Source organism: Pongo abelii, chromosome 6, assembly GCF_028885655.2.
Source record: "Pongo abelii isolate AG06213 chromosome 6, NHGRI_mPonAbe1-v2.0_pri, whole genome shotgun sequence".
Lineage (NCBI taxonomy): Eukaryota > Metazoa > Chordata > Mammalia > Primates > Hominidae > Pongo > Pongo abelii.
In genome coordinates, this window is record NC_071991.2 from 137,646,228 (window position 1) to 137,674,160 (window position 27,933).

The 27,933-nt window shown below is 46.4% G+C and overlaps 1 long non-coding RNA gene across 2 annotated transcripts; it reads right to left on the minus strand.

The window, feature by feature from the left end:
- Positions 1 to 15,466: 15,466 nt before the first annotated feature.
- Positions 15,467 to 27,496, minus strand: LOC134761689 (uncharacterized). Of its 2 annotated transcripts, XR_010140764.1 has the most exons (5): positions 26,541 to 27,496; positions 22,276 to 23,081; positions 17,739 to 17,856; positions 17,215 to 17,296; positions 15,469 to 15,544 (listed from the first exon to the last, which is right to left on the minus strand). It is a non-coding gene; the product is annotated as an uncharacterized LOC134761689 (long non-coding RNA). The 2 variants fall into 2 exon arrangements; XR_010140765.1 differs by lacking the exon at positions 17,215 to 17,296 and having other exon boundaries at positions 15,467 to 15,544.
- Between the last annotated feature and the right edge of the window lie 437 nt (positions 27,497 to 27,933).

Here is a 27,933-nt window from a genome sequence, read left to right on the forward strand (position 1 = left end):
GATAAATTATTTTAGAATAAGAGAAATTAGAGAGACATAATAATCAAATGCATGTAAGATACTTTGATTGGATCCTGGATCAAAAAAAAGGAAAAAAAAATCTGTAAAAGATATTTTGAGAACAATTGGATATATTTGAGTATGGGTTGGATATCATAAAATTATTGTTAATTTTCTCAGGTGTGCTAATGATATTGGTTATGGAGAGAATACCCGAGTCCCATTAAATGCCCACATTTAGGTAACACCTGTATTGAGCAGTTGTATTAGTTTCCTAGGGCTGCGGTAATAAATTGCCACAATCAGAATAGTTTGCAACACAGAAATTTGGTCTGTCACAGTTCAAGTCCGAAATCAAGGTGCTGGTGGGGCCATGCTCTGTCTGAAGGATCTAGGGAGGAGTCTTCCTTGCCTCTTCCAGCCTCTGGTAGTTACTGGCAATCCTTGGCGTTCCTCGGTTGGTGACAACATAAACTTCAATCTCTGTCTCCACAGTCATGTAGCCTTTTTCACTGTGTGTCTCTCCGTGTCTTCAAATCTCTCTCTCCCTTATAAGGATGGCAGTTATTGGATGTAGGGCCCACTCTAATCCAGTATGACTTCATTTTGAGTACCTCTGCAAAGACCCTGTTTACCACTAAGCTCACATTGAAGGTACCAGGGGCCAGGACATCAACGTTTCTTTTATTGGGACACAGTGTAACCCACAACATGAATGAAGTGTCATGATGTCTGAAATATACTTTCAAAGGTCTCAGTAAGAAATTCTGTAGATGCAAAGAAGGAGGGGATAGAGAGAGAGGGGGGAAAAAAAGAACCTCAGTGTGGTAAAATGTTAATTGTGGAATCTTTGTAGAAGGTATAGGGGTGGTTGCTGTATTCTTTCAACTTTTCTGTAAGTTTGAATATTTTCAAAATAAAAGGTTGAAGGAAAAACATAGATTTCTGCTAATTCCCCCCTCCACAGCCCTGTTCTGTTTCCATATGTCTGGGGCAGGGCCCAAGAATATGTTTGTTTGTTTGTTTTTGAGACGGAGCCTCGCTCTGTCGTCCAGGCTGGGGTGCAGTGGCGCGATCTCGGCTCACTGCAACCTCCGCCTCCCAGCTTGAAGCGACTCTCCTGCCTCAGCCTCCTAAGTAGCTGGGATTACAGGTATGTGCCACCACACCCAGCTAATTTTTGTATTTTTAGTTGAGACAGGGTTTCACCATGTTGGTCAGGCTGGTCTCAAACTCCTGACCTCGTGATCCACCCATCTTGGCCTCCCAAAGTGCTGGGATTACAGGCGTGAGCCACCGTGCTCAGCCAAGAATACATATTTTTAACAAGCATTACTATTTTTTAATAGGCACTTGCAGGTGCTTCTAATGCTCTGCAAAAGTTGATAAATACTGGTTAATGTTATAAACCCAAATGGATATATTCAAATCCCTTGCAACATTTTTTCTGCCAATAAACCCTAGCTATAAGATGAGTTCTTTTGAGAAACAGTACAACTGTATGTAAAACTAAATCAACCAACACAACACGCACATACACACTCACACAAAGATAGCAAGTATTTCAATGAGCACTGATCAATGTAACAGCGTCTAGCAATTTATTATTAGACATATACGTCACAAAAGGGAATTATATCCACAGTAAATTTATTTATATTGAACATCCGCAGGCTCCAGCTAGTTGTCAGTAGAATGCTTTGTAATTTTTTTCTAAGTGTGCTCTGCAAAGCATCAGGTGGGACCCCCAGGTCCGGTTGAGGAGGAAGCACAGTGGACAGGATGCATCTCTTCCATCTCTACCTACCACCTTTAGTGGCTGCAGCCCTATTTTCATCTCCATTGCAATATTGCATGTCCATGTCAGATACTGTGTTTATTAAAAAAAAAAGATTATGTTTCTTTAAAAAAATTTTTTTACACCATTGGTCTAGTTATTGCCTTTTAAATTTTATTTTAGTTTGAGACAGGGTCTCACTGTGTGGCCCAGGCTGGAGTGGAGTGCAGTTGCGCCACCACGGCTCACTGCAGCCTCGACCTCCTGGATTGCTCAAGCAATCCTCCTGCCTCAGTCTCATGAGTAGCTGGGACTATAGGCTTGCACCACCATGCCTGGCTAATTTTTTTATTTTTTGTAGAGACAGGGTCTCCTAATGTTGCCCAGGCTGGTCTCTGACTCCTGGACTGAGGCAATGCTTCCGCTTCGGCCTCCAAGAGGAGGGATAACAGGCATGAGCCACCGCACCCAGCCTAGCTATTGCCTTGACTGACACATAATAGATAATCAATAAAATGTTTACTGGCCGGCTGCAGTGGCTCACACCTGTGATCCCAGCACTTTGGGAGGCCGAAGCGGGCAGATCACGAGGTCAGGAGTTCGAGACCACCCTGGGCAACATGGCGAAACCTCATCTCTACTAAAAACACAAAAATTAGGTGTGGTGGTGGGCACCTGTAATCCCAGCTACTCAGGAGCCTGAGGCAGGAGAATCGCTTGAACCTGGGAGGCAGAGGTTGCAGTGAGTCAAGATCGTGCCATTGCACTCTAGCCTGAGCTACAAGAGCAAGACTGCATCTCAAAAAAAAAAAAAAAAAAGTTTATTGAAGGAATGGACTCCACAGGATATCTAGATCTAAATGGAATCATTTTTCTCTGACAATAAAAGCTTTTTTGGTACATTTGTAAAGAGGGCCCAGACAGGGAAAGAAAGAGCTCTGGCCTCATGACAAGCTTGCTCAGATGGTCAAGCCTCATGCACTCGCCACCATCTGTAGAAGTACATCCTAGCCAGTTGTTCTGTTAACACATACTATAAAAGGCAAGGGCTCTGGGCTCTGCCATCAACTCAGTGTGGAGCTGCAGACACGTCTCCAAGGCCCTCTGTGGCTGCATTTCCTCCAATGGTTGTGAGCCACAGGGACTTGGTTACTAACAGTAGTTAAGATCCTGGGATTTGTAACATCTACATTTATTTTTATTTTATTTTATTTTATTTTTTGAGACTGAGTCTCGCTCTGTCACCCAGGCTGGAGTGCAGTGGTGCGATCTTGGCTCACTGCAGCCTCTGCCTCCTGGGTTCAAGTGATTCTCATGCCTCAGCCTCCCGAGTAGCTGGGATTACAGGTGTGCACCACCACACCCAGTTAATTTTTTTTTTGTATTTTAGTAGAGATGGGGTTTCACCATGTTGGCCAGGATGGTCTCAAACTCCTGACCTCAGGTGATCTGCCCATCTCGGCCTCTTAATGTGTTGGGATCACAGGCGTGAGCCACTGCGCCTGGCTGATCTACTTTTAAAAAATTATATTTGAGAAGATTTTAGGTTATTCCAAAAATAATGTCACTTTAACTAACTTATTTAGATATTCTTACTTGTGTAGGAGAGAAAAGGATGAGTTTACAGTGAGGAATTATGTGTAACCCTGGACTCCCAGGTGGGAGTAAGGGGCTTACATGATCACTGTCCTTCATTCAAAAGCGCAGAAAAAGGTGGGAATAGCTGCTCTGCAGTGTCTGATGAGGCATCATGTTTTTATTTACTCGTTTATTTAGAGACCAAATTAGAGGCCTGGCACAGTGGCTCACACCTGTAATCCCAGAACTTTGAGAGGCTGAGGTGGACAGATCACTTGAGGCCAGAAGTTCGAGACCAGCCTGGCCAACAAGGCAAAACCCCATCTCTACAAAAAATTAAGAAATTAGCCAGTATGGTGGTGCACGTATGTAGTCCCAGCTACTCGGGAGGCTGGGGTGGGAAGATTGCTTAAGCCCAGGAGGTTGAGGCTGCAGTGAGCCATGATTGTGCCACTGCACTCCAGTCTGGGTGACAAAGCAAGACCCTGTCTCAAATAAATAAATAAATAAATAAGATACTATAAGTAAAATGCCTACCGTGGTTTCTGGCATATTGTAAGCACTCAACAAATAATAGCCGCTATTAGTTTAACTTCTTCCATAATTAAATAATGATCTTTCTTTAGTTACTGTTTTTATCAGATAACACATTTGCATTATTTGAAAAGTAAAATAATCTTTAAAATCTTAAAGCAAGCAATTCCTTCCCCACCATTCCCACCCTTGATTTTCAGAAGCAACCTCTTTTTAGCTTTCACCAGCTTCTCCGGTTTTCTCCGTTGCATTTATTATCTGTTGTCTTCCTTCTTTGGGAAACAAGGATTTAGCTATCACATATCTTCTCTTCCCCATCCTCCTAATTTGCTTGTGTTGCAATTTCTAGTTTAATCAGTAGCCAGTGTTTATTCTGACAATGCAGCCATTATTCACAGCTGAGCTGTGGAGTGTAACATGATTATATTTCCTATCTGGTACAAACTTTTTCTTGTTTTCCCTGAAGATAAATATTGCCTTATTTTCTATTTGTTCAACTGTCTATGTACCTATTGCTAATTCTTCTCCAGACTCTACTGGAAATGTAAATGTTTGCTCACTGTTATTTAGACATAGCAGGTTGTCTGCTGGTTTCATGTGTCTTTCTAGGAGGCATCCTCAAGTCCTCCATCCCTATCTTCCTGCTCCCAATTCTGTTCTCTTCCCCTTTTCTGGCCTTCAAGGCTTCCTCCTTATTTACTCCTTCATTTTCCTGGAATATATCATCCTAGAGTTTCCTAAGAAAGGCTGCTTGGGCTGGGTGTGGTGGCTCCCGCCTGTAATCCCAGCACTCTGGGAGGCTGAGGTGGGTGGATCACTTGAGGCCAAGAGTTCAAGACCAGCCTATCCAACATGTCAAAACACTGTCTCTACTAAAAATACAAAACTTAGCTGGGCGTGGTGGTGCACACCTGTGATCCCAGCTACTTGAGAGCCTGAGGCACAAGAATCGCTTGAACCCGGGAGGTGGAGGTTGCAGTGAGCAGAGATTGCACCACTGCACTCCAGCCTGGGAGACAGAGCGAGACTCCATCTCAAATAAAAAAGAAAAGAAAAGAAGAAAGGCTGCTTGGGAGGTTAAAATTTTGAAAGCTTACATTTCTGAAAGTGTCTTCATTCTTCATTCACACTTACATGTTAGCTTTGAATTCATCATATTCCAGCTTCTAGCGTTGTGCTTGAGAAGAGCAAAGCTATTGCCATTTCTGATCTGTAGTACATAACCTGCTTTTTTTTTTTTTTTAATCCTGGAAGCTTTTTAGATCTTCTTATTCATAGTTGTTCTGAAATTTCACAATGTTGTGCCTTGGTAGGGGATTTTTTTCCATTCATTGCCTTGGATACTCGGGTAGGCCCTTTCAAACTAGAAACATATGGTCTTCCATTTTAGAATTTTTTTTCTTGAATTACTGTTATTTTTTAAAACATTATTTCCTCCTTTCCATTTTGTGTATTCTCTCTTTATGGAACTCCAATTGCTCAAATGTCAGACTTCCTAAATTGATGTAGAAGGTCTCTGATTTTCTGTCTTTCTCCTATTTTCTGACCCTTTTTCCGACTTTCTGTGATTTTGTTTTCAACTTTACCTTCCGACTTTTCTTCTCTTTTCTTTTGAGACAGGGTCTCACTCTGTCACCCAAGCTGGAGTGTGGTGGTGTGATCATAGCTCACTGCAGCCTTCAACTTCTAGGCTAAAGCGATCCTCCTACCTCAGCCTCCCAAGCAGGTGGGACAACAGGCATGTGCCACCATGCCTGACAAATTTTTTATTTTTTGTAGAGACAGGGTCTCACTATGTTGCCCAAGCTGGTCTCGAATTCCTAGGCTCAAGAGATCCTCCTGGCTCAGCCTTCCAAAGTGTTGGGATCACAGGCATGAGCCACCACACCTGACCTCTTGAATTTTTAGTTTCTACTATCACAGCTCAACCTTCCATGAATGCTTTTATTCATTGAATATTCAGTTTTAAGAAACAATATTGGCCGGGTGTGGTGGCTCATGCCTGTAGTCCCAGCACTTTGGGAGGCCGAGGCTGGTGGATCACCTAAGGTCAGGAGTTCGAGACCGGCAGGGCCGACTGGCAAAATCCTGTCTCTACTAAAAATATACAAATTAGCTGGGCATGGTGGCACATGCTTGTAATTCCAGCTACTAGGGAGGCTGAGGCAGGAAAATCCCTTGAACCCGGGAGGCGGAGGTTGCAGTGAGCCAAGATTGTACCACTGCACTCCAGCCTGGGCGACAGAGCAAGACTCCGTCTCAAAACAAAACAGAACAAAACAAAGCAAAACAAAAAGATTTGCATGTATGATGGAGTGATTTTAGAATGGGGTGATCAGACAGGGGCCAGTCATTTTTGGGGGACTCCCCTATGATACATTTCCATGTCTCTTCTTTTGGTGGTCAGTTTCCTACGGGAGTTCTCTGAACTCCCTCCCCATAGTTATAAATGTGTCTGCCAGTGTCTAGGAGTCAAATGTGAGGACAGCACGGGTTGGTACATTGACTTTCATTTCATCCCCCTTCTTTGGTACTCATCTTCCACCTTCAGTTGTTCTTAAGTCCAAAGTTACTCTAACTCAAACTCCCCATACAATAAGTGGTCCATCTCTGATGAAGGCTGAGAGAAGGTAGTAGCTTGTTGCATAGGCTAAGGGAAGAATTGCAGGGATTAACTTTTTTTTTTGAGATGGAGTCTCGCTCTGTGGCCCAGGCTGCAGTGCAGTGGCACCATCTTAGCTTACTGCAACCTCTGCCTCCCAGGTTCAAATGATTCTCCTGCCTCAGCCTCCTGAGTAGCTGGGAATACAGGCGTGCACCACCATGCCTGGCTAATTTTTGTATTTTTAGTAGAGACGGTGTTTCACCATGTTGGCAAGGCTGGTCTCAAACTCCTGACCTCAAGTGATCTGCCCGCCTTGGCCTCCCAAAGTGCTGAGATTACAGGCGTGGGCCACCGTGCCCAGCCTTAACTATTGCTTAAGAAAACTTTTTATTTTTATTTTTTTCTTGCCCTGTTGCCTAGGCTGGAGTGCAGTGGACCGAGCATGACTCACTGCAGCCTCAACCTCCTAGGCTCAAGTGATCCTCCTGCCTCAGCCTCCTGAGTAGCTGGGACCACAGGTGTGCATCACCACCCCCTGGCTAATTTTTGTGTTTTTTGTAGAGATGGGGTCTTACTATGTTGCCCAAGTTGGAAGAAAACTTTTAATCAGTGCTCTAGTTTTCAGCCGCAGCCATGCCTTTTCAGAAGTATCTGATGCCTCCAATTCCTATGCTTTTGGAGTGTTTCAGAGGCATGGATTGGCTCGTTTTCTTGGCTTCCCCATTTTGAGACCCTTTACTCTGGTGTGTGAGGTTCATTATCTCTCAATCAAATTTCCAGCTTAAAAATCTTTTTGATCCTTCTCTTTGCTCTTACCTCTCTTATGGACTTATGCTTTTCAAAAAAAGTCTATTGACTCACATTTTGGTGGGGTTTTGGGAGGAGGCCCAGGAGTATGCACATGTTCAACCGGCTATGTTTAATGGGAAGTCCTCCGAGCCCACAGAGTTTTCAACTCTCGTTTTATTGAACTAGGCCTCCTCATATAAACCTATGTCCAGTTTTAAAATGGAAGTCAAGGAAGAATGTGATGTGATTCACATAGTTTTAAGAACAGCTTTTATTTATTTATTTATTTATTTATTTTTTGAGATGGAGTCTGGCTCTTTCGCTCAGGCTGGAGTGTAGTGGTGTGATCTCGGCTCACTACAACCTCTGCCTCCTGGGTTCAAGCGATTCTCTTGCCTCAGCATCCTGAGTAGCTGGGACATCAGGCGTGCACCACCATGCACAGCTAATTTTTGTATTATTAGTAGAGACGGGGTTTCACCATGTTGGCCAGGCTGGTCTCAAACTCCTCACCTCATGATCCACCCGCCTTGGCCTCCCGAAGTGCTGGGATTACAGGCGTGAGCCACCACGCCTGGCCTAAGAACAGCTTTTAGAGATGCTTTTGGCCTATGTGGCTAGATATGAATTCTCACTCTGAGTATAATTGTCTGACTGTCATGTGTTGACTGTGTACACACAGCTCAAACCCAGAGCCCAGCCTTGTCTCTTCTGATGAAATACCAGTGCCCACAAACAGAAGGTTCCCCTTCTCTCACCCATGAATAAACAGGAAGGTCTCTTGGGGCTGTGGTCTTGGGGCTGTAGCCCTGCCCCTAATTTCTTCAGACCTTTTACTGAGAACTGAATCATTGCAACATCACGCTCAGCCAGCTGTCTCAGCACAAGAAAAAGCTTTGCTGTGGTATGAGGTTTTGTGGGCTGCAAACTACATCTAGGTCAGCAAATTAAACTCCACAGTGTGGTTACCAATTCCAGCTTCATCTAGCTTAAGGGCTGTCTGATTTCACCCTCTGGGCATTGGCTCTTCTGGCGTTTGGGATATAAGGCCCCTCTGTGGGTGTTTAAGGCACAATATTTCAGGCCTAAACCACTGAATGACACATGCCTAAACCCAGAATCCTGTAGTGTCCGCCAGGGCTCCAGGGTATGTGAGGGTAACAATAGTCCAACCCTGCAGATAGTGAGGGGTGTGTGTGTGTTAGAACAAAGGGGAAAGGTGGGGATGTATCTCTTTGATGCTCAGTTTCATCTACCACTTGTATTTCTCTCCTGCCCTTCTTTGACCCTAACATGATCCAAACCCTTCTTTCTTGCTTCTCTTTTATGGAAGTTTTGAAGAATGAATGGTTACACAACAGACGGCCAGCTGGTCTACCTAGAAGGGCCTTACAAAGGACAGTGCCTCCGTGGGGAAGGCTGACCCTGGATCAGACGCCGGATTGCAGATTTACCATGAATGAAGCCCTTGGAGACTGAATCATGTTAAAAATTCAAAAACAACTCAGTAAATATTTATTTGAAGGCCTGCTGTTCTTCAAGGCCCTGGAATGCAGATATGAGAAGAGTCACTGCTGTCCAAGAGCTGACTGACTGTGGAGGAAGACCATGCTAGCGGGTAGCTACATTTTCTACCACCTAGCACCCGCTCCCCCTTCTCCTGGTAATGGTATCTGCAAATAATCTCCTCAGTCTGTGTGCTTCCAATGGAACTGAATCTACCCCTGGTTCAAGAGCTCAGGTACAGCCTCTGGCCTGGCTGCAGTGATTAGTTTAGAGATGGACTTGTAACCTCATCAAAGCCTGATATTGTTCAGGGTAACATACTAGATATATTTTGCTAGGATTGCCAATAATCATTTATTTAAGCTCCTTAGATAAGGTTTCCTGTCATTTGCAACTGAAAAAGCTCTGTGTAGCAGGTCGAATAGTGCTCACCCCCTGCCCAAAAATTACATTCACATCCACCCAGAACTTTGGAACTTTAGAATATGATCTTTTTTATTTTTTATTTTTTATTTTTTTGAGACAGAGTCTCACTCTGTCGCCAAGCTAGAGTGCAGTGGCATGATCTCAGCTCACTGCAACCTCAGCCTCCCAAGTAGCTAGAACTACAGGTATGTGCCACCACGCCCAGCTAATTTTTGTATTTTTAGTAGAGACGCGGTTTCACCATGTTGGCCAGGATGGTCCATCTCTTGACCTCGTGATCCGCCCACCTCGGCCTCCCAAAGTGCTGGGATTACAGGTGTGAGCAACCGTGCCTGGCCTGATCTTATTTTTAAAAGAGCCTTTGCAGATGTAATTAGTTAAGGATCTTGAGATACAATCATTATAGATGTAAATTTAGGTGGGCCCTAAATCTAACAATTGGTGTCCTTATATGATGAGGAGATATCACAGAGATATGCAAAGACACAGGGCATATGGCCATGTGAAGAGGGAGGCAGAGGATAGGGCGATGCTGCCATAAGACAACGATGCCTGGGCCACCAGAGGCTAGGAAGGGGCAAGGAAGGCCCTCCCCCTTAGAGCCTTCAGGTGGAGCATAGCTCTCCTGACACTTTGATTTCCAACTTCTAGCCTCCAGAATGGTGAGAGAGAATTTTCCACTGTTTTTAAGCCAACCAGCTTGTGACACTTGGTTAATGGCGGCCCTAGGAAACAAGTGCACTCTAACATGTGAAATCACTCAACAGATATTTATTGGTTCCTAATAATGTGTCTGAAAAGGACTTAGTATAAAATCCAAAGAAGAGGGACATGGAGGCTGTAGAGAAGTATTAGAGCTGAGACATTAGGAAGCCTAAAGAACCATCTGTCCCACTGCCCTGCACCCCAATGGGTGCCTCTGGAAGGGCCTGGAGAAACCATGGAATTTATGTTCTTTGGGCTCCCTTTTTGTAGGCTTGTTTTAAGACAGGGACTCACTCTGTTGCCCAGGCTGGAGTGCAGTGGCGCAATCACGGCTCACTGTAGCCTCAATCTGCCAGGCTTAAGCAATCCTCCCACCTCAGCCTCCCAAGTAGCTGGGACTATAGGCACATGCCACCACGTCCAGCTAATTTTTGTATTTTTGTAGAGATAAGGTTTCGCCATGTTGCCCAGGCTGGTCTTGAACTCCTGGGCTCAAGCCATCTGCCCACCTCGGCCTCTCGCAGGGCTGGGATTCCAGGCGTGAATCCCCCCGCCCAGCCTCCCTGGGCTTTTTGCAGGTCATTCTCCTAATTTATGGATGTCTTTCCTCAGTAAGGACATGAGCTCTGCTTGATATAAATTGAAAATATTCGGCCGGGCACGATGGCTCATGCCTGTAATCCCAGCATTTTGGGAGGCCGAGGCGGGCAAATCACGAGGTCAGGAGTTCAAAACCAGCCTGACCAATATGGTGAATCCCTGTCTCTACTAAAAATACAAAAATTAGCCGGGCGTGGTGGTGCACGCCTGTAATCCCAGCTACTGGGGAGGCCGAGGAAGGAGAATCACTTGAACCTGGGAGGCAGAGGTTGCAGTGAGCCCAGATCACGCCACTGCACTCCAGCCTGGGTGACAGAGTGAGACTCCGTCTCAAAAAAAAAAAAAATAATATTCATCCCAGTTTGTTCTTTATTTGACTTTGTTTATAGTGATTTTTGCCCTGCAGATTTTTTTTCTTTTTTTTGAGACGGAGTCTTGCTCTTGTTGCCCAGGCTGGAGTGCAATGGCATGATCTCAGCTCACTGCGACCCCTGCCTCCCAGGTTCAAGCAGTTTTCCTGCCTCAGCCTGTTGAGTAGCTAGGATTACAGGCAATGCGCCAGCATGCCCGGCTAATTTTATATTTTTAGTAGAGATAGGGTTTCTCCATGTTGGTCGGGCTGGTTTCGAACTCCCGACCTCAGGTGATCTGCCTGCCTTGGCCTCCCAAAGTGCTGGGATTACAGGCGTGAACCACTGTGCCCAGCCCAATTTCTATTTTTCTTTTTCTTTTCTTTTTTTTTTTTTTTTTGAGACGGAGTCTCGCTCTGTCACCCAGCATGGAGTGCAGTGGTGCGATCTCCACTCACTGCAAGCTCCTCCTCCCGGGTTCACGTCATTTTCCCACCTCAGCCTCCCGAGTAGCTGGGACTACAGGCGCCCGCCACCATGCCTGGCTAACTTTTTTTGTATTTTTAGTAGAGACGGGGTTTCACCGTGTTAGCCAGGATGGTCTCGATCTCCTGACCTCATGATCCGTCCGCCTCGGCCTCCCAAAGTGCTGGGATTACAGGTGTGAGCCACTGCGCCCGGCCCCAGTTTTATTTTTTACATAGTCAAATTTATCAACATTTTTTATGGCTTATGGGTTTTGTTTTGGTTTTCTGAACTCTCTGCTCCTGTGCTTTTATCTAGTACTCCATATTCTGGAGTAAGGCAGAGTCCTTTCATATTTACCTGTGTTTCCCTTACACTGCATTTCGGTCACCTTCATTGGTTTCCCAAAAACCAGTACCAGTAATAATAGCTACCATCCATTGTGTCTAGGCGTTGTACTACTCATTGAGTATCAATGAGTATAAAGAGCTTTGTATTCAGTATCTGTCATCTTCTCAGTAGCTCTGCAAGGTAGATGATATTCTGTCCATTTTAGAGATGAGGAAAGTATGGCCCAAAGAAGTTACATAAGTGGCCAGGCACAGTGGCTCATGCCTGTAAACCCAGCACTTTGGGAGGCCAAGGTGGAAGGACCGCTTGAGCCCAAGAGTTGGAGACCAGCCTGGGTAACATTGTGAGACCCTGTCTCTATTTTATAAAAGTTTATTTTAAAATTTATATATATATAATTTGTATATATATATAATTTGTATATATATATATATTTACATTGACTTTCACAAGAAACTATGTTAGTGGTTTTGAAAAATATTCCACATTCTGGATTTTTCTGATGGTTTTCTTGTAGTGCCATTTAACTTGTCCCTCTATCTCTTTATTTCCTCTAAACAGGTTTCTCAACAGGGGTCCCTCATGTGAACTACAGAATATAGAAAGATTGAATGACTAATTATACTAGAACCATTCAAGATGCATAGGAGAGAACTCAGTTTGTTACACACAAGAGATTCCTTAAAGAACTAAAAGTAGGTAGGACTACCATTTGATCCAGCAATCCCACTGCTGGGCATCCATCCAGAGGAAAAGAAGTCACTATATGAAAAGGATACTTTCACATGCATGTTTATAGCAGCACAATTTGCAATTGCAAAAATGTGGAACTAACTCAAATGCCGATTAATTAATGAGTAGATAAAGAAACTGTGGTATATCTATACAATGGAATACTACTCAGCCATTAAAAGGAATGAATTAATGGCATTTACAATGACCTGGATGAGATTGGAGCTATTATTCTAAGTGATACAACTCAGGAATGGAAAATCAAACATCGTATTTTCTCACTCATAAGTGGGAGCTAAGCTATGAGGATGCAAAGGCATAAGAATGACACAATGGATTTGGGGGACTCAGGGAAACAGTAGGAAGGGGGTGAAGAATAAAAGACTACAAATTGGGTGCATTGTGTACTGCTTGGGTTATGTGTGCACCGAAATCTCACAAATCACCACTACAGGACTTACTCATGTAACCAAACAACACCTGTTCTCCAATAACCTATAGAAACAAAAAATTTAAAACAAAGAAAAACTTTCTAATAACCACATTTAAAAAGTAAAAAAAAAAAAAATGTTATACACAAAGGATGCAGTGATGGTTAATTTTATGTGTCAACGTTAATTTAATTAAAGTTAATGTCAAACATTATTCAGGATATGTCTTTGAGGGTGTTTCTGGGTGACAGTGACATTTAAATCTGTAGACTGATTAAAGCAGACACCCTCCCTAATGTTGGGGGAGTCTCAACCGGTCAGTTGATGGCCTGAATAGGACAAAAGGGCTGAACCTCCTGAGAGTAAGAGTAAATTTCTCCTGCCTGAGTCAGACTGGAACTACACCATTGGCTCTTCTGGGTCTCCAGCTTGCCAACTGCAGATCTTGGGACTTCTCAGCCTCCATAATCACATGAACCAATTCCTTAAAATAAATCTCTTTCTCTCTATATACATAGATCCTATTAGTTCTGTTTCTCTGAAGAAATGATTAATACAGATGTCCTGGGATATCAGGCTTTATTTCTCTCCCAGACCATGATTGAGAAATTAAGGTGATCAGGCCGGGTGCAGTGGCTCATACCTGTAATACCAGCACTTTGGGAGGCCGTGGCAGGCAGATCACTTGAGGCTAGGAGTTCGAGACCTGCCTGGCCAACCTGGTGAAACTCCGGCTCTACTAAAAATACAAAATTAGCCACGTGTGGTGGCAAACACCTGTAGTCCCAGCTACTCGGGAGGCTGAGGCAGGAGAATCCCTTGAGCCCGGGAGGTGGAGAGGTGGAGGCTACAGTGAGCCGAGATTGCACCCCTGCACTCCTGCCTGGGCGACAGACTAAGACTCTGTCTCAAAAAAAAAAAAAAGGGGGAAGAAAGAGATTAAGGTCAACATTATTTGGGGCAGGAACATTTCACATTGCATGACATCGGGAGTCCCCATAATGTCTTGTAGACCCTCTGTTAATGATGCTAAATTTGGTCACTTGATTGTAAATTTTTATTTCATAAAGTAACTATTTTTCTCTGTGAATTTGCAAATAATTTTGCAGGGCGATATTTTGACACCATGCAAATACCCTCTGTCTCAGCTACTTTTCACCTAATGGTCTTGCTACTCACTGAGGATCCCTGCCTGAATAAATTATTTCATTGCTTGCCCTCCCAGCAACTGAAACTTTAAAAAGCTTAGCCCTCATCAGGCTATAGCCTTTTTTTTTTTTTTTGGAGATGAAGTCTCACTCTGTCACTCAGGCTAGAGTGCAGTGGCATGATCTTGGCTCATGGCAACCTCTGCCTCCTGGGTTCAAGCAATTCTCCTGCCTCGGCTTCTTGAGTAGATGGGATTACAGGCATGTGCCACTACACCTGGCTAATTTTTGTATTTTTAGTAGAGACAGGGTTTCTCCATGTTGGCCAGGCTGGTCTTGAACTCCTGACCTGAGGTGATCTGCCTGCCTCGGCCTCCCAAAGTGCTGGGACTACGGGCATGAGCTACCGCACCTGGCTGGCTATAGCCTTATGTGTGTGTGTGTATATATATAAATTAGTATATGTTAAGCTATAGCACATGAATAGCTTAATATATAATAACTAATATATGCAGTAGAACAAAGCTAAATCTCTTCCCCTTAGAAGCTTTCTCTTTCCTACAAATTCTCTAACCTAACCTCTCAGTCTGTGGAGAGCAGTCCTGGCTGGAAGGTTCCCTGGTGCCAGGAGAACATTTGTTATCCTTGGTTGTGGTGCCCAAAAGCAAGGATCAGAACCATTTGCAGGTGGGAGAGGAAGTCCCAAGGTGAAATCAAACAAACCAAATAAATATATCTGAAATCGTAGCCGACTAAGCTGAAGAAAATACCTGACGCTGAGGTTAAGATCCCAGCAGGTATCAGAGAATCAGGGAAGGCAAGATGGAGAACATTTGGCAGGTTCTAGGAAAAGACTTGGAGGAGGGGCTTCTCTGTTCTCCCAGCAAATGCTTGTTGGAGTGGAGTGAGGTCGGCGAGAAGGGACAAGGGGCTGTCCCATGGACCAGGTTTATTGGAAGGAGTGGGAGAAACCAAATGATGCCTGAGGGTGCAGTATCTAGGAGTGGAACAGGTTAAGGTCGCACCAAGCTCCAGTCAAGCAGAGAGGAGGGTTGAGGTTGGAAGCCAAGGAAGGTCATCAGTTCTCACAGCAGGTAGGAGGAACTGGGTAAGAACAGGGGAGAACCAGTGGAGGTACCCACAGAGCCAAGCAGTGCACAAGGAGGGAAACCCAGGAGTATCCGGGAAAGCCCAGCTTCTGTGCGCAGGTCAGGAAGCAGGCAGGGCTGCTACAGGGGTTCCCAAGAGGGTCAGGGCCCCCAACACTCCATCCCACCACTCCCCCACTGCCCACACCAACACTGGGAGCTGCAGGAACCCAGGGAGTGCATTTGCTGCAGCTTGTGAGAATAAGGGCAGCAGAGCCTGGCTCTGCCCTCAGGTACCCCACTTCACTCGTGCCCCTGCAAGGGCCACTCTCCTGGCCTCCCAGTAAGGGCGGTCGGAGCCTCCTGCAGCGTTTCCCCATTACCTTAGTGTTTCGGCACCTGGAAGAGATTAGCATCGCTGGCAAAGCTGCAGAGCTCATTGTGCACTTCCTCTTCAATCTGAGTTGTAAAAAATATATATATATATATACATATTGAATGAGATCAGTTCCAGCACTTTCCCTAGAGATCCACGTAAAATCGACAGAGAAGTGTCCATCACTACCCTGGGGTTTCCTGTTTTGAACCTGACCTGTTCTTGGCAGACACTCCACCCTTGTCTCATCACAATTGAAAGGCTTGGACAGACTTAACCCTCTTGCTTCCTCCTCTCTCCTGTCCTGTTCCCTGCCCTGGACAAATGGGTCAGACTCAGTCCTCTGGGGACAGGTGAGGCAGAAGAGGTGGCCAAGCCACTTTTTAGTCACACCCCCTGCTTTGGTCTCTGCAATATTCCCCCCCCACCTTTTCTTTCTTAGGTGACATTTCATGCAAGGCAGGAGACCATCCCCTTTATTTTGGGGGTGGAGCGAAAATGCAGGCCATCTGGACAAAAGCTTTCCCTGGTGTTTTCAGAAACAGGGAAATCCTGAATGTGGGCTGTAGATTACAAAGAGCTATCAGATCAAGTTCAGAAGTAAACACTTGGCCCGGCCTGGACTATTCAGGAAAACAATGGGAGAAAATGGTCATTGAATAGGAGGTGGATAAAAAAGCTCTATAACTGCCTCTAGAACACTGGCTAGGGGGTTATACATTCATTTTTCTCTGCATCGTTAAGTCATGACTCTATCCTGACCACGTGCTATATAGACTGACTTGTGTTCCTCCAAAATTCATGCGTTGAAGCCTGTATTATCTGTTCTTGCACTGCTATAGAGAAATACCTGAGACTAGGTAATTTATAAAGCAAAGAGGTTTAATTGACTCGCAGTTCCCCAGGCTATACAGGAAGCATGGCAGCTTCCACTTCTGGGGAGGCCTCAGAAAGCTTCCAATCATGGCAGAAGTCAAAGAGGAAGCCAGCACTTCACCTGGCTGGAGCAGGAGGAAGAAAGAGAGGGGGATACCCATGAGAACTCACTATCCCGATGACAGCACCAAAGGAGATGGTGCTAAACCATTCATGAGAAACCACCCCCATGATCCAGTCACGTCCCACCAGGCCCTGCCTCCAACATTGAGGATTATACTTCGACAGTATATTTGGGGGTGGACACAGATCCAAACCGTATCAAAGCCCTAACCCCCAATGTGACTATTTGGAGACAGGACCTAAAGGAGCTAACAAAGGTTAGATGACGTCAGAATAATGGGACTGATAGGATTAGTGTCCTCATAAGAAGAGACACCAGAGAGTGCTGACTCTCTCCACTCCTCTCTTTCTCTCTTTTTTTCTCTCTCTGTGCCATGTGGGGACACAGCAAGAAGGCAGCCGTCTACAAGCTATGAAGAGAACAAACCACAAACTGAACTGGCTGGCATCTTGATCTTGGACTTCCCAGCCTCCAAAACTGTGAGAAATTTCTGCTGTTTAAGCCACCAGGTCTGTGTATTTTGTTAGGGCAGCCCACACAGACTAAGACACCACATAAGAATATTTGGTTGGGGCCGGGCGCGGTGGCTCACGCCTGTAATCCCAACACTTTGGGAGGCTAAGGTGGACGATCACCTGAGGTCAGGAGTTCGGGACCAGCCTGACCTCACGGCCAACATGGCGAAACCCCGTCTCTACTAAAAATACAAAAATTAGCCGAGCGTGGTGGCACACGCCTGTAATCCCAGCTCACTTGGGAGGCTGAGGCAGGAGAATCACTTGAACTCGGGAGATGGAGGTTGCAGCGAACCAAGATCGCACCACTGTACTCCAGCCTGGGCAAGAGAGAGAGACTCTGTCTCAATAATAATAATAATAATAATAATAATACTTGTTTGGACCTGGTGTGGTGGCTCACGCCTGTAATCCCAGCATTTGGGGAGGCTGAGACAGGAGGATCACTTGAAGCCAGGAGTTTGAAACCAGCCTGGCCAACACAGCAAGACCCCATCTCTACAAATAAAATAAATTAGCCAGGTATGGAGTCGCACAGCTGTAGTCCCAGCTACTCGGGAGACTGAGGTGGGATGCTCATGCAAGCCCAGAAGTTCAAGGATGCAGTGAGCTGCGATCTATGGTTGCACCACTACACTCCAGCCTGGACACAGTGTAAGACCCTATCTCTAAAAACAAGCAAACAAACAAAACTGGCCAAGGCAACATAGCAAGACCCTGTGTCTACGTTTCAAAAAATTAGCTGAGCGGGGTGGTGCATACCTGTAGTCCCAGCTACTTGTAGGGCTGAAGTAGGAGGTTTGCTTGAGCCCAGCAGGTTGAGGCTGCAGTGAGTCATGTTCACACCAATGCACTCCAGTCTGGGTGACAGAGTGAGACCCTGTCTCAAAAATAAGTAAAAAAAAAAGGAAAGAGAAAGAAAGAAAGAGAAAGAGGAAGGAAGGAAGGAAGGAAAAGGGAAGGAAGGAAGGAAGGAAAGAAGGAAGAAAGAAAGAGGAAAAGAATACTTGTTTATCCTAAAGCCCACTTGTAACCAAACTGCTTCAGGTCATGGGTCGTAATTCCATGTGCCTCCAGTTGCCAATACAGGTATCCCTCACTTTAAGAAGCTTCTTCACTAAATCCTAATGATGAACGTTGCTAGACAGCAACCCTCCCCAGCTTCTGAGTCGCAGACCCTGGCCCCTGACTACAGGGTATGCATGTGATCCCAAGATACCTGATACCATTAAATGGTTGTAATGAAAAAAACAGGCATAGCAAGACCACTGGGTGTCTACTCCAATGTTCATTTGCATCCTATTCCTTTTTCACAGAACTGTGATTTTTTTTTATCATGGTAACATTCACACATAACAAAATTCACTATTTTAACCCATTTAAAGCATTCAGCATTTAGCATATTCACAAGGTTGTGCAACCACCACCGCTATCTAGCTTCAGAACTTCTTTGTCACCCATAGAACTTTGATTTTATTATTTAAGACTTAATTTCTCAATCCCCCTTGCAGTGAGGTATAGCTTTGTGATTAGGCTTGTGATTAAGTATGAGTGTTCCTCATACTTCTGCTTACGTTTTACTGGCTAGAAAGCTCCTTGCAAGGAAGTGGTCACCCTTTCATCCTCTCCTGTTTCGTCTGTTGACAAACAGAGATGTGATGATGGGGTTTCTGGCAGCCCTTATGGACTATGAAGTTAAGTATTTGTAAGGCTGAGGACAGCAGGATGGAAAGAAAGGAGCCGAGGTCCCCATAACATATGGAGCCAGCTCTGGATTTCTTTTACATGAGAAATAAACTACTTGTTTAGGCCATTGGTATTTGGGGAGTTTTCTATCCTATGCAGCTAGACCCCATTCCAACTTCATCAAGGAGGATAGCCATCTTTAAAAATGACCACTTCAGGATTTCTTGAAATATCAGGCTCCAGTGGTTGGTCCATGGGTTGGATTGGGGAGCTGGCTAGGTTGGGTCTCACACTGAGTGTAATCGGTTCAGGCATCAGATCAGTTCATGTTTGGTGGGATCAGACAGCACGTGGATGATCCTCCTAGGCTTGAGCCCAGGGACCCTCTGAACACACTGGCTTCAGGACAGCAGGCGGCCTAATGGGGCAATGAGGCACCTTATCTAAGACATGAGCCCAGCTATGTTTGGGGTAGGAACTGGCACATATTGGGTGCTGGGGGTCGATCTGTTCCTAACAAGGAGATGCCTCTATTGGTCCCTGCAACAGAACATTGCTGGGTCCCACAGGGCCTGACCCACCAGCCTTAGGGTCCCCCTTACCCCCAGCTCTTAGGAGGTAAAATCATAACAGCTATCATGTTTTGGAAACCTATTATGTTAAGGTATTGTTCTGCTTTACATGTAACGTCTTGTCATCCTCGCAACAATTCTGTAAGGAGATCCATTTTACAAATGAGGAATGAAGCTCATACAAATTTAATAGCTTGCCCACAGTCATACAACTGGGGTGTGGCAGAGATGGCTTTGAACACAGGTCGGTCTCCTCCACATTCTTCTCTTCCCCCTCCATCCAGCTGCCTCCTTCCTCCCACACAGAAACCAAGGTCAACTGCTAGGGAATTACAGTGATGCCAGGAGATCTGGAGCTCATGCAAATAACCAGGGAGTCCTGCTCGGGGAGGCTCCCCTTCTTCTTCTGCTATACCCAGGCTACAAGAACTCCAGGGGGTCCCTTAAGCAATCAAAGCAGCAAAACAACTCTTGGTCCTTGTCCCAGTTACCTATTGCTGTGTCGCAAACCACCCCAGAGTGAAGTGGCTTACAACAGCCACTGTTTTATTTCGCTCCCAGCTCTGGGCTCCGCTGGGTCGTTTTCTGCTGGCCTTGCTGGTGTTCGCCCATGGGCTCGCATTCATCTGGGGCCTGGCTCAGCTGGAGGGAAGCTGAAATGCTGGATGGGCCTTTCCAGCACTTTCTCTAGCAGGCTAGCCAGACTCCTTTCCAGACAATGCAGGGGTCCCAAGACTGTGAAAGCAGAATGGGACCCCGTCCTAACTTAAACAGGGGTGCAGAAGGGGGACTGCCATTTAAAAAAATAATTCCTTCTGGATGTTCTTCAGCTGCTTGTCTAGGGACCTAATGGAGAAGCTGGCCTCCTTAGGGTTTCACCCTGTGTGGTCAGTATAGGTGTTCTGAAGGAAGAGCTCCTGCTGCCACACTGCTGATTAAAGCTGGTCATCAGCCCAGTCCAGATTCACACAAGTGTGTGACTCCCAGGACATGTGGTTTCTTGGAGAGCACCAAGGTTCCCAGTCCTACCCATGATCTAGGTGACATTTCATACAAGGTGAATGTCTTTTGTGTTGTTGCTGCTGGAGATCAGTCTCTGATCTCATTGGCTGGGTGGATTTCCATTCGGTGTGATCCTTCTGACATAACCTATTGCCTGTCTCCTAGTGACCACCAGAGGCCCCTCCCATGGCTTCTGGGCCCACCCCTCAGTGCCATGTGCATGTCCACCCTCAGTTACATATGGCACCCTGGGTTGGCTCCTATAATCCTCACAACAATGTTATGAGGTCGGAACTATCATCTCCTTTTCAGCGACGAGGAAGCTGAAGCATAGAGCTATTGAGTGATTTGCCCAGGTAGTGGCTTCAGACTTTGCGCCCTTAACCACTAAGCTCTACGGTCTGGTGCTGTCACACTGGGCATGATGGAAACCCTAAAGATACAAGGGTAGAAGGGAAGGAAGCAGCCTGGGTCTCTTCCAGGCATGTGCATAGTATAAAAGGCACCAGGTCAGGGCTGGGAAAGAGGAAAGTCGGATCAGGCACACTCCAAACCCAGAAGGTAGCAAAATGAGGGAGTGTTGGGAGAAAATACAGGGCTATTACCTGAATTGCGGGTGGCACTATAGAACTGGATTTTTATTTTTATTTTTTATTGAGACAAGGTCTTGCTCCGTCATCCAAGCCGGAGTGCAGTGGTGCAATCTTGGCTTGCTGCACCCTTGACCTCCCAGGCAGATGAGCCTCAGCCTCCCAAGTAGCTGGAACCACAGGTGTGCACCACCATGCCCAACTAACTTTTGTATTTTTTGTAGAGACGGGGTTTCGCCATGTTCCCCAGGCTGGTTTCAAACTCCTGGCTCAAGTGATCCACTCGCTTTCACCTCCCAAAGTGCTGGGATTATAGGCATAAGCCACTGCATCCGGCCTGAACTGGATTTTTTTTTGAATTTTTTTGAGACGCAGTTTTGTTCTTGTTGCCCAGGCTGGGGTGCAATGGCGCAGAGACTGCAACCTTCGCCTCCTGGGTTCAAGCGATTCTCCTGCCTCAGGCTCCCAAGTAGCTGGGATTACAGGCACCCGCCACCACGCCTGGCTAATTTTTGTATTTTTAGTAGAGATGGGTTTCACTATGTTGGCCAGGCTGGTCTCGAACTCCTGACCTCGTGATCCACCCTCCTCAGCCTCCCAAAGTGCTAGGATTATAGGTGTGAGCCACTGCACTGGGCCCTGAACTGGATTTTTTAAAAAAAGATAAAACAGAACTTAGGCCAAAATTCCACACAGTGAAATAAATCCAGGCTCTTGCCTGTAATCCCAGCACTTTGGGAGGCCAAGGTCAGTGGATCACCTGAGGTCAGGAGTTCAAGACCAGCCTGGCCAACATGGTGAAACCCCATCTCTACTAAAAATTACAAAAAATTAGCCGGGTGTGATGGCACAGCTACTCGGGAGGCTGAGGCAGGAGAATCACTTGGACCTGGGAGGTGGAGGTTGTGGTGAGCTGAGATCTCGCCATTGCACCCCAGCCTGAGCAACAAGAGCGAAACTCTGTCCCAAAAAAAAGAAAAAGAAAAGAAAAAAATACAAATCCCCCTCCCACTACTGTTTGCCCCTCTACCGCCGCCACAGCTCCACTACACATTAGCAAGTGTGACCTACGCATGGCAGTGAGAGCATACACAGCACATACATGCTCACCGCGATTTATTCAACGGGCTCATCTCAGTGTGGTACAGAGTACAGCTTTCTCTTCTACTTGCAGGCAGGATCTGTCTGATTTGCCTGCTCTGCTCCTTGATGACATTGACTAAGGGAGATTCCATCACTTTCACACTAACTTTCAGTTATGAGAAATATCCCCATGTTGAAAAAGTTCAATTCAAAGTAGATCAAAACTTTGGCTGGGCACGGTGGCTCATAACTGTAATGCCAGCACTTTGGGAGGCCCAGACGGGCAGATCATTTGAGGTCAGGAATTCGAGACCAGCCTGGCCAACATGGTGAAATGCTGTCTCTACTATAAATACAAAAAATTACCTGTGTGTGGTGGCATGAGCCTGTAATTCCAGCTACTCGAGAGGCTGAGGCAGGAGAAACGCATGAACCTGGGAGGCGGAGGTTGCAGTGAGCTGAGATTGCGCCACTACACTCCAGCCTGGGCGAGAAAGCAAGACTCCATCTCAAAAAAAAAAAGAAAAGAAAAAGAAAAAACAAAGAAAGAAAAAGAAAAAAAAGTTAGATCACAACTTCAAATTTATATACAGTTCAAAGTCTCTGCCCTCCTGTGAGCTCCAGCTATGGGTGGAAAGACCCTGTAACCTTCAGCAATGGGTGGAGCTATGGCCTGTTCTTTTGACTCCTGACCCCATGACCACCACCACACCAAGTGATCCCCCACTCCTAGCACGACTGAATTCTCTGGGATGGGGAGGAGCAGGGAGCTGTGGAGGTGGAAAGGCTTCTGTTCTTGGCCGAGCACCTTCTGGCTGTCAGTGCTGGCTCACGGGGTTGGTCAGCTCAGGCTGCCATGACAAAGAACCACAGACACGGCAGCTTAAGCAACAGAAACTTACGGTCCCACCATTCTGGTGGCTGGAAGCCTGAGATCAAGGTATCTTCGGAGGCCCGTCTTCTCGATTGTAGATGGCCACCTTCTTCCTGTCTTCATATTGCCTTTTCTCTCTACTGGTCTGTGCACAAATTTCTTCTTATAAGAACATCAGTCCTGGCCAGGCGCAGTGGCTCACGCCTGTAATCCTGGCACTTTGGGAGGCCGAGGCAGGCGGATCATGAGGTTAGGAGATCAAGACCATCCTGGCTAACATGGTGAAACCCCGTCTCTACTAAAAATACAAAAAAATTAGCCAGACATGGTGGCGGGCGCCTGTAGTCCCAGCTACAGGCTGAGGCAGGACAATGGCGTGAACCTGGGAGGTGGAGCCTGCAGTGAGCCGAGATCATGCCACTGCACTCCATGCTGGGCGACAGAGCGAAACTCCGTCTCAAAAAAAAAAAAAAAAGGAACCTCAGTCCTATTGGATTAGGACCCACCCTAAAACCTTATTTAAATGCAATTGTCTCTTTGAAGACCTTATCTCTAACCACAGTCACATTCTGAGGTTCTGGGGCTTAAGACTTCAACATATGAATTGGGGAGGGGGGAGTCCCAATTCAGCTCATCAGTCTCACCCTTGGGGAAGCTGGATGGGATTTCTGGAGCGCCCCCTGAAGGCTTTACATGGCACCATGCCTGGGTGGCTCTCTCTCAGCTCCAGGACCCCTACCCTGGCAGCCCTGGGGCAGTTGCACCCCATGGCACACACTGGGCCCAGGAGGAAGCTCAGCTCCATCGTCCCCACCCATTTGGGCCCACCTCTGCCCTCAGTCACCTCCATGCCAAGGGCAGGCTCCAGTTGCCCTGTGATCCTGCCTTCCACAAAGCGAGACTCCATCTCGCTTGTGGGAAACACTCCACAAGCCCCCAGGAACTTTTTCCTGTAGCACCAAGACTTGGGACTCAGACACTTAGTAACAGCCAGCCAGGGTGGAAAATTCTGGGCTCCCTTCCTGATGTACACCCCTGCTCTTTGTGATTGGGTCTCATGAAGCCCTTATCTCTCAGCTGCAGGGAGGCCAAGCCCTCCCCAACCCCACAAGGGGGAGAAAGCACCATCTTTCCCCTAATGAATCTCTGGCCTGTCTTTCTAGAGGCAGGCAGTAGGTGACGGGGGAGCATTGCTGGAGAGATTGGCTGCCTTTTAGGAAGTCTGCTGATATGATTTGGCTGTGTCCCCACCCAAATCTCATCTTAAATTGTAGTTCCAATAATTTCCACATGTTGTGGAAGGGACCTAGTGGGAGATAATTGAAGCGGGGGGCAGTTTGCCCCATACTGTTCTCATGGTAATTAATAAGTCTCATGAAATCTGATGGTTTTATAAGGGGAAACCCCTTTTGCTTGGTTCTCACTCCCTCTTTGCCCCCCACCATGTGAGATGTGCCTTTTGCCTTTCACCCTGATTGTGAGGCCTTCCCAGCCACGTCGTACTGTGAATCCATTGAACTTCTTTCCTTTATAAATTACCCAGTCTAGGCCGGGTGCGGCGGCTCACTCCTGTAATCCCAGCACTTTGGGAGGCCGAGGCGGGCAGATCACCTGAGGTCAGGAGTTCGAGACCATCCTGGCCAATATGGAGAAACCCTGTCTCTACTAAAAATACAAAATTAGCCGGGCATGGTGGCATGCACTTGTAAGCCCAGCTACTCGGGAGGCTGAGGCAGGAGAATCGCTTGAACCCAGGAGGTGGAGGTTGTGGTGAGCCAAGATCACGCCATTGCACTCCAGCTTGGGCAACAGGAGCGAAACTCCGTCTCAAAAAATAATAATAAAAATAAAAAATAAATAAATAAAATAAAAATAAATTGCCCAGTCTAGGCCTGGCATGGTGGCTGATGCCTATAATCCCAGCACTTTGGGAGGCCAAGGCAGGCAGATCATGAGGTCAGGAGTTTCAGACCAGCCCAACCAACATGGAGAAACCCCATCTCTACTAAAAATACACAATTAGCCGGGTGTGTGGCACATGCCTGTAATCCCAGCTACTCGAGAGGCTGAGGCAGGAGAATCGTTTGAACCTAGGAGGCAGAGGTTGCAGTGAGCCAAGATTGTGCCATTGCACTCCAGCCTGAGCAACAAGAGCAAAACTCTGTCTCAAAAAAAAAAAAAGAAAAAAAAAAAATTACCCAGTCTCAGGTATGTCTTTATCAGAGGTGTGAAAACAGACTAATACATCCACCAAGGACGGATCTAGAGTCTCTCCTTAGGAAGTGTGGGTGTTTATCTCTTATTGTCTTTCTTTGGGGGACGCTGCTGAAAATTCAAGACCACATCCTATCACATGTGTCTGTACACTTTCTGCTTTTAAAAAGTCTTACATAGTAGCACACTATTCTACATCTCAAATGTGTTCCTTTAACTCTATGTTGGAGATTATCTCAGATTAACACACGGCTGCCAATCTTCGTGCCTTCAGTGTTTCATCATATCGATGTCCAGGGTTTCTTTAACCAATCCTCTATTGGTTGTTTCCAAACTTTTGCTAGTGTCAACAACACTGCAACAAATATTGATTAATCAATGGAGAATTTTTCTATGTGTATATCTGTATACCATCATGCCCAACTGACTTTTTTTTTTTGTAGAAAAAGAAAACACCCAGCCATGTTGATTTCTTAAATGTGGTACTAGCCTATAAATGGATAGACAACTCAATGGAATAAACTGCATTCCCATCAGCAAGGTTTGAAACCACCTGTTTTCCCATATCTTTACCAACACACCAACAAAGCATTATCAAACTTTGCCAAACTGATAGGCAAAAAATACAGTACATCATTGTACTTTATTTTCTTTTTTTAATCTTTTTTTCTTTTAATTTCCCCACCTTCAGGCCTGTCATTGTACTTTTTATTTTTATTTTTTGTGACTGAGTCTCACTCTGTCGCTCGGGCTGAGTGCAGTGGGCAGTGGCGCGATTCTCAGCTCACTGAACCTCCGCCTCCTGGGTTCAAACAATTTTCCTACCTCAGCCTCCGGAGTAGCTGGGATTACAGGCATGCGCCACCACGCCCAGCTAATTTTTGTATTTTTAGTAGAGCCGGGGTTTCACCAGGTTGGCCAGGCTGGTCTCAAACTCCTGACCTCAAGTAATCCGCCTACCTTGGCCTCCCAAAGTGCTGGGATTACAGGCGTGAGCCACCGAGCCCAGCCTTCTCATTGTACTTTAAATTGTCATTCTGTGCATTCTAAATCAGGTATCCTTCCACGTGTTTAAGGCGCATGCACGTTTCCAAAAAAGGCAGTTAGATAATTTAGTTAGGTGGCTAGAATCGTGGACTCTGGAGCTACTAGAACGGCTGAGTTTGAATCTCAGCTTCGCTGCTTAACAGCTATGACTGTCAGCAAATGACCCACCCTGTCTATGCCTGATTTCTCTTGGGGACAATAACAGTACGTACCTTATAGAGTTGCGGAAAGGATTAAATATGTTACTTAAGGCATTTTTAGAAGAGTACCTAGGGGATGCAAAAGTGCTATGTAGTGTAGTTATTAGCGTTATCCTTTTTTTTTTTTCTATTAGGATATAGACGTGCAGGAGTTAGCATATATGTATTAGGAATATTAGTCTTTTGTCTGTGTTGTGGATTATATACACATTTTCCAACACTGCCTTTTGACTTTGTTTTTACCTAAATTGACTTTTATTTTAATTGTGGTACAATATATGAAACATAAGACTTACTGTGTCCAGAATTGGTGGGTTCTTGGTCTCACTGACTTCAAGAATGAAGCCACGCACCCTCGCGGTGAGTGTTACAGTTCTTAAAGGCGTCGTGTCCTGAGTTTGTTCCTTCTGACGTGCGGATGTGTTTGGAGTTTCTTCATTCTGGTGGGTTTGTGGTCTCGCTGGATTAGGAGTGAAGCTGCAGACTTTCGTGGTGAGTGTTACAGCTCATAAAGGCAGTGTGGACACAAAGAATGAGCAGCAGCAAGATTTATTGCAAAGAGCGAAAGAACCAAGTTTCCACAGCATGGAAGGAGACCCCAGTGAGTTGCCACTGCTGGCTCCAGCAGCCTGCTTTTATTCCCTTATCTGGCCCCACCCACATCCTGCTGATTGGTCCATTTTACAGAGAGCCGATTGGTCTGTTTTGACAGGGTGCTGATTGGTGCGTTTACAATCCCTGAGCTACACACAAAAGTTCTCCACCTCCCCACTAGATTAGCTAGATACAGAGTGTCCACCGGTGTATTTACAAACCCTGAGTTAGACACAGAGTGCTGATTGGTGCATTTACAAATTTGAGATAGATACAGAGTGTTGATTGGTGTATTTACAATCCCTTAGCTAGACATAAAGATTCTCCAAGTCCTCACCAGACTCAGGAGCCCAGCTGGCTTCACCCAGTGGATCCTGCACTGGGGCCGCAGGTGGAGCTGTCTGCCAGTCCTGTGCCGAGTGCCGGCACTCCTCAGCCCTTGGGTGGTCCATGGGACTGGAGGCCCTGGAGCAGGGGGCCGCGCTCGTTGGGGAGGCTGGGGCCTCGCAGGAGCCCACGGTTGGAGGGCGTGGAGGCTCAGGCATGGCGGGCTGCAGGTCCCGAGCCCTGCCCTGCGGGGAGGCACCTAAGGCCCGGCGAGAAGTCGAGCACAGCAGCTGCTGGCCCAGGTGCTAAGCCCCTCACTGCCCGGGGCTTGCGGGGCCCGCCTGTCGCTCCGAGGGCGGGGCCCGCCAAGCCCACGCCCACCCGGAACTCGCACTGGCTCGCAAGCGCTGCACGCAGCCCCGGTTCCCACCCGCGCCTCTCCCTCCACACCTCCCTGCAAGCTGAAGGAGCCGGCTCCGGCCTTGGCCAGCCCAGAAAGGGGCTCCCACAGTGCAGCGGCGGGCTGAAGGGCTCCTCAAGCACAGCCAGAGTGGGCGCCGAGGCCGAGGAGGCACGGAGAGTGAGGGAGGGCTGCAAGGGCTGCCAGCACGCTGTCACCTGTCATTACCAGAAATCATTTTTAGGTGTACAGTTCAGTGGAATTACAATGTTTAGAGACATGTTTTTTTTGTGTGTGTTGTCAAAATGTTCACACCTGTAATCCCAGTGCTTTGGGAGGCGAAGGCGGGTGGATCACCTAAGGTCAGG